General features: G+C 41.5%; 1 non-coding gene across 1 annotated transcript; it reads right to left on the bottom strand.

Moving 5' to 3' along the window:
• Positions 1-5,885: 5,885 nt before the first annotated feature.
• Positions 5,886-5,991, bottom strand: LOC133828271 (small nucleolar RNA R71). Its single transcript, XR_009890899.1, has one exon. It is a non-coding gene; the product is annotated as a small nucleolar RNA R71 (small nucleolar RNA).
• Positions 5,992-6,393: the final 402 nt, after the last annotated feature.

The raw sequence follows: 6,393 nt of genomic DNA, 5'->3' as shown, positions 1-6,393 counted from the left end.
TCCCGCCTGGTGGCCACCCTGAGTACCCCGACCCCTCCTGTCAGGACCGAGAGAAGTAGAAGTGTCATGGGTCTTCCTTTCTGGTCACTAGGGCTTCATCCCCTACCAGATCAAGTAAATGGAGAAACCATCATCCTAGCATCAGGTCTCGTGGCACTCTAGCCCCAAATCATATCCTCTGCGCCCTCAGCACTACGGGCTTTGTCAACTACCTGAGCATATGTAGTAACTACATTCACTGAGGTGATCCTAACTTCCTGTGCTATCATTGGGTTTAATCCGCGAACAAACCTATCTTTCTTGGCAGCATCGGCTGGCACCAAGTTAGAAGAAAACTTGGCCAACCTGTCAAACTTCAATGCACACTCAGTCACAGTCATGTTGCCCTGACCAATCTAGTAAACTCATCTACCTTCGTAGTTCGAACAGCGTCGTTGTCATATTTCTTGTTGAACAAATCTCAGAACTCATCCCAACTCAATACAACGATGTTCCGAGTCTGAGATACAACCTCCCACCAGATACGAGCATCCTCCTGAAACATGTATGTGGCACATGCCACCCACTCATTATGTAGAACCCTCATAAAGTTCATGATGGAGGTTGTCATACTCATCCATTGCTCAGCTCGCAGTGGGTCTGGCCCTCCCTCAAAAGTAGGAGGGTCTTGCTTCTTGAACAACTGATAAAGAGGCTCCCATTTGTTCTGAACTTCTAGTTGCACAAAACTGGTACCACCGCAGATGACAGAACTAGTGCAACATTCGTTGTTGGAAACTATTATCTTAGAAGTATGATCTCGTCCTCCTGTCTCTGTAATCTGTCTTGCATTTCAACAAACATCTGCTTCCAGTTCTCAAGAGCTGGTGGAGGGTTCTGATCCTGATTATCATCTCTATCCCATATATCAGCACTGACTAGTCTATTTGATCGCCTTGGAAACATAACTCTCCAAGTATGTCTACAATCGATGACTCAGTAATCAGGCAATGATAACTAATTCCAGAATTACCCCACTGTTGACGGTGAAATCTCATCAACGAAATTAGGTCGGAAAACTCAAAGGTTGATGCAACGATGTTTAGATAAGAACTTAGAATTAACTTATGAAAGGATAAACACAGATGAACAATGGAGCGAAAAATGTATATTGCTTAATAGCCTCTACATACAATGAATTTTCCAACCCCTCTCTCTGTGGAAGTGGGGTTCCTTTTATAGTAGGCTCTAATGGCCCTGGGTACATGGTGGTCCAGGGGACCAGATGGTACATAAGTACACTAATAGGAAAGTGGTTCCAGGGGTAGTGATGTCGGCTCTGGTACAAGGTCAGAGATCATGGGAGCACCTCACATCCTGCACCTGGTCATGCCTCCACTACCTGCCTGGTACGGGTGTCAGAGGAGTGGCTGGTGAGGACCAAAGATGGTACTTTGTTCGTACCTCCACTACTTATCTGACGTGGGTACTATGTCCGTACTCTAACTCCTTTCAGTTCGTCAGTGGACTCCGTACCTCATGAGATCAATGCCATGTGACCCTCATTTGCAAGGCATAGATTCGAGGTGGTAATGACCCATGCATTGGCCGTGCCTTGCAAGGCTCCTAGTGGCGAAGGGCCTAGCTATACTTGCCTCCTTGTGGCATGGATCCAGACTAGCGACGCGATGGTGCAATGGCCTCCCGAGAAGATGGTGGCCTACGGGCCTCACTTGTGGCGCGTGCCTGATGGCCTTCCTAGGAGGCGCATGCCTGATGGCCTTGCTAGGAGGTGCATGCCTGATGGCCTCGCTAGGAGGCGCATTCCTGATGGCCTCTCTAGGAGGGGCATGCCTGATGGCCTCGCTAGGAGGGGCATGCCTGATGGCCTCGCTAGGAGGGGCATGCCTGATGGCCTCGCTAGGAGGTGCATGCCTGATGGCCTCGCTAGGAGGTGCATGCCTGATGGCCTCGCTAGGTGGTGCATGCCTGATGGCCTCGCTAGGAGGTGCATGCCTGATGGCCTCGCTAGGAGGCGCATGCCTGATGGCCTCGCTAGGAGGCGCATGCCTGATGGCCTCGCTAGGCGGGGCATGCCTGATGGCCTCGCTAGGCGGTGCATGCCTGATGGCCTCGCTAGGGGGCGCATGCCTGATGGCCTCGCTAGGAGGCGTATGCCTGATGGCCTCGCTAAGAGGCGCATGCCTGATGGCCTCGCTAGGAGGTGCATGCCTGATGGCCTCGCTAGGAGGTGCATGCCTGATGGCTCGAGGACCCAATGAGAGTGTAGGCGTATGGGGGGTCTAAGTGCGTTCTTTGGGTCTTTTATAAGCATGGAATATTGAACATCCACGGGGGTATGTCCCGGGCGTCTTTGGCAGCGTTTACGCGTATGAGTGCATCTTGACCCGTGTGCATGTCAGCCTTGCGCGGGCACGTCGAACCTCACTATGTGAGGGCCTTGTGCAGCTATCCTCTTGCAGTATTCATTGGGGCCCCTTAGCTTAGCAGGGCCAAACCTTGTGGCTCATAATGTGTTGTTTCTTCAACAAGGCCTACAGGCTCGGGCCCAATAGCATGAATAAGTGACCAGTGTCCCTATGTTCCAACCCGGGACTAAAGAGTTTTTATTTGGTGGATTTTTGGCATCCACACCCACGACTCACAACCAAACCAATAAGCAACACTCATAACCATCATGCTAATTGAGATTTCACATACATCAACAACGTTAACAATCATACATTCTCATACTCACCTAGCAGTCAAGGGTTAGGCCCTATCAGTATAGCTCATGCTCCTTAATCAAGCATGTAGATAAGGCATATACACTTCATTTAAACAATTAAGCACATAATCACATCATTAGTTACCAAACCTTGAGTCGAGCTTATCTTTAGCGGTGAGTGTACATGCCTAACCAATCTTCAGGAACCAATAAGCCTTAGCAGTTTTGATACCAAGTTGTAATGCCCTACTAATCCAGGATCGTTACACCGTTTGTTAAAAATAGTGCTTAACTCATTAAGCGAATCATTTGGACTTAAAAGTGTAATTAAGGTTAAATGAGAGTTTAGGTCAATAAGTTGAACTTTTCATTGAAAGGGTTGAATAATAACAAGGGATCACAAGAGTTCTAATTGAATTACAAGTTTATCCAAAATTATAGACTTAGCCGACCTAAGGGGAAAATTTCAATTAATGACCACTGCTCCTCAATATATCTCGACTATGGAGGCCGAGCAGGCTGAGTATGTACACGCCACCCCCAATGCCCTCAAACTCATGGTTGTCCAGCTTTCGCTTGCCCTTACCTGCACGAAGAAGCACCCGTGAGCCAAGGCTCAGCAAGAAAACACAAACAAATCAAACAAATATCCAAAGAAACATTAACATGTATTGCAAAGTTTATAACCACAATTGGTCCACATATATTTTCCAAACAGTATACGACTCATGCCGAGTGGATGGATTTTGCACCACCACGATGGCCCTGCCACTACGGTTCACATATAATGATTTATATTAGTGGAAAATAACAAGTAAATGAGCTTATTGAATTATTTGGTTTGAATGGATTGATTGGAAAGAATTAGGCTAGCATATTTGATTTCAAATATGTTTATTTAATCATTATGATTTAGTAATCCAAAATATTAGTAGACTAAAGTGTGTTGATGGAGTATTTTGATTGAAATTTTGGATTGCATAAACTGTTGAGTAGTTTTTTTTTTAGAATTATATGATTATCATTCATGATTTTGAGGCATAAGTGTTGTTGTTGGTATAATTCATGTTGTGGGTGTTGTCTGGCGTTGTCTTTGTTGTTAGAGTCTAGGTTTGTTTTGAGTCCATTGTTCGAGGATGAACAAAGAGTAAGTTTGGGGGAGTTTGATAACTGCATTTTAGTGTCATTTTAGGATGTGTTTTTGTGGTAATCTTGAGTATTTATGTTTGTTTTGTGCATGATTATGCTTGTGTTTTGTCTTTGTTGTAGGTCAGTGCATTGAATCATGAGATAAATGTGAATAAAAGAGGAAATGGTGAAAAAAGGAGCTTTCATTGGTTGCATGATTCAAAATGGTTCTAAGGATGAGTTATAATATGTTTTTGATGAAGGAAGGATGTTGAAAGGCTAAAATTTTAAAATAATGGAATTGAAGTCACGACATGGGCTTAAGGGTTGGGACTCTAGTCAAGTTAGAAGCTGAAGGTTGTTGAATGGAATTAGAGTCGTGACTTGCTCTTATATGTTGCGACGCTAGTAGAAGTCAGAGGAAAACCTAGGTGGTGAATCAACACGCGGGCCGCAACTTGGGTTTAGAGGCTCGTAGCGTCTGAAGACCGAACTAGACTTAAAAAATTTCCTTAAAAATGACACGGGCCTCGACCTAAGAAAGGCCAAGTTGCGACCCGCATATAAAAAAGGAATTTATTTGTTTTTTTAAGTATAAAGTAATACTTTAGGTTTTAATTAGGGTTAGGTCAAAGTTTAATTACGAATTTAGAGATTAAATTTGATTCTAAGACAAGTTTTTCGGCACTTCCATATTTTTTATTTCTTCTTCAAGTCTTTGAATTTTGTTTCTGAATAATTATTTTGTTGTTTTAGTTATGTCTGATATGAACTAAACACCTCTATCTAGGGGTTAATATAGTCACTTGGATATGTATTTAATGTTATTATGATGTTCTTTTTATTCTTCTTATTTATTCTAATCTATATAATGTTTGCTTAATGCTAGTAAATACCTGATAAATATTTGCTTGATTTATGATTTTGATTAAAAATTCGAAAGATGAGAATTGAATATAGGTTACATATTGGACGAAAGTACCTGTATGGCTTGTGTAGCAATTAGGTTTTTTATGCTCAGTGTCTGCTATATGTTTAAGTTTATCACAGAGATGTAGAAAACTTGCATATAGGTTGAGATCTTATATCTTGAAAAAGGTATAGGAATTGATTTATGTTAACCTATTATTAGAATAGGAAAAAAGAAATTCAGAAGTGATTAATAAAATTAATAGAATTAAATGTTGATGAAGTTAATACCCTAGGTCTTTTTATTATTGATTTTCATCTTTTAATTAATTATTTTGTTTACAGTTAATTAAATTTTATAGTTAGTTCTATTCATCTTAATTATACTTGCCAAATAGAAAGTAATGAAGGATTATTGGTAATTTGTTAATAGTCTATGTGGGACGATATCCCTTCTTTCGGAATTTATTACTTGACACGACCACGTACACTTGCGTGCATATTTTATAGATCATGTTTTTGGCGCTGTTGCCAGGGACTTAATATCCAATATCAAAATTAATTGTGTTGTTGTTATAATTTGGTTTTTATATTTTACACTTACTCGAATCGAGGTTGTATTGTGTTTCAGGAATTATTGGTATATGTGGGGAAGTAGACAAAAGGAATGCATACCGATAGAACTTGAAATTGAGAGAATGTGCAGACAAAATTGAAAGATAAAGAAAAGGCTGGATTTCGCAATGGCTGAGAACGCTAATAACGGTGTGAACAACAATGCAAATCTTGGTAATGCAAGTGAGGCTGATTCGCCATTGAGAAAGTATTTGTCCTCCTACTATAGAGGTGAATAATTATGAGATAAAACCCTCGATTATTCAGATGGTACATAATTGTATACAATTTGGGGGATTACAAAACGATGATACAAATCTCCATATTACCAACATTTTAGAGCTATGTGTGACATTCAAAATGAACAAGGTGAGTAATGATGCTGTCAGATTAAGATTATTCCCGTTTTCGTTAAGAGAAAGAGCTAAGAGTTGGTTGAATTCATTACAAGCTAATTCTATAGTCACTTGGGAAGACTTAACTCAGAAATTCCTAGGTAAATATTTTCCTCCTGCGAAGTCAGCCCGATATAGAGGAGAGATTAAATACTTCCATCTGTTGGATGGGGAGTATGTATATGATGCGTGAGAACGTTTTAAAGAGTTGCAAAGGAAGTGCCCACATCATGGAATAGAGAAGTGGCTGCTAGTGCACATGTTTTACAATGGTTTGGGGGGAAATACAAGGACAATTATTGATGCAGCATCGGGGGGAACATCTATGAGAAAAAGTGCTAATGAAGCTTATGAATTATTGGAAGAGATGGCCATGAATAATTACAATTGGCCCACTGAGCATGAGAATAAGATGGTGGCAGGAGTCTTAGAGGTTGATCCTATTGCTTCATTGACCGCTCAAGTGGCATCTCTAAACAAGCAAATGCAGCAGAATAACCTTGCAGCGTAAGCAATGCAAGTACAGAATGTCATGAGTTGTGAGATTTGTGGGGGACCACATTCTTATAAACAATGCTCAAGCACTGCTAGTTGCTCGACAAACGTGAACAGTATGTCTTTGGAACATGCACAAGTTAT

This window comes from Humulus lupulus, chromosome 3, assembly GCF_963169125.1.
Source record: "Humulus lupulus chromosome 3, drHumLupu1.1, whole genome shotgun sequence".
Lineage (NCBI taxonomy): Eukaryota > Viridiplantae > Streptophyta > Magnoliopsida > Rosales > Cannabaceae > Humulus > Humulus lupulus.
Note: the sequence above shows the minus strand (reverse complement) of the source record. Positions and strands in the feature narration are given on the sequence as shown.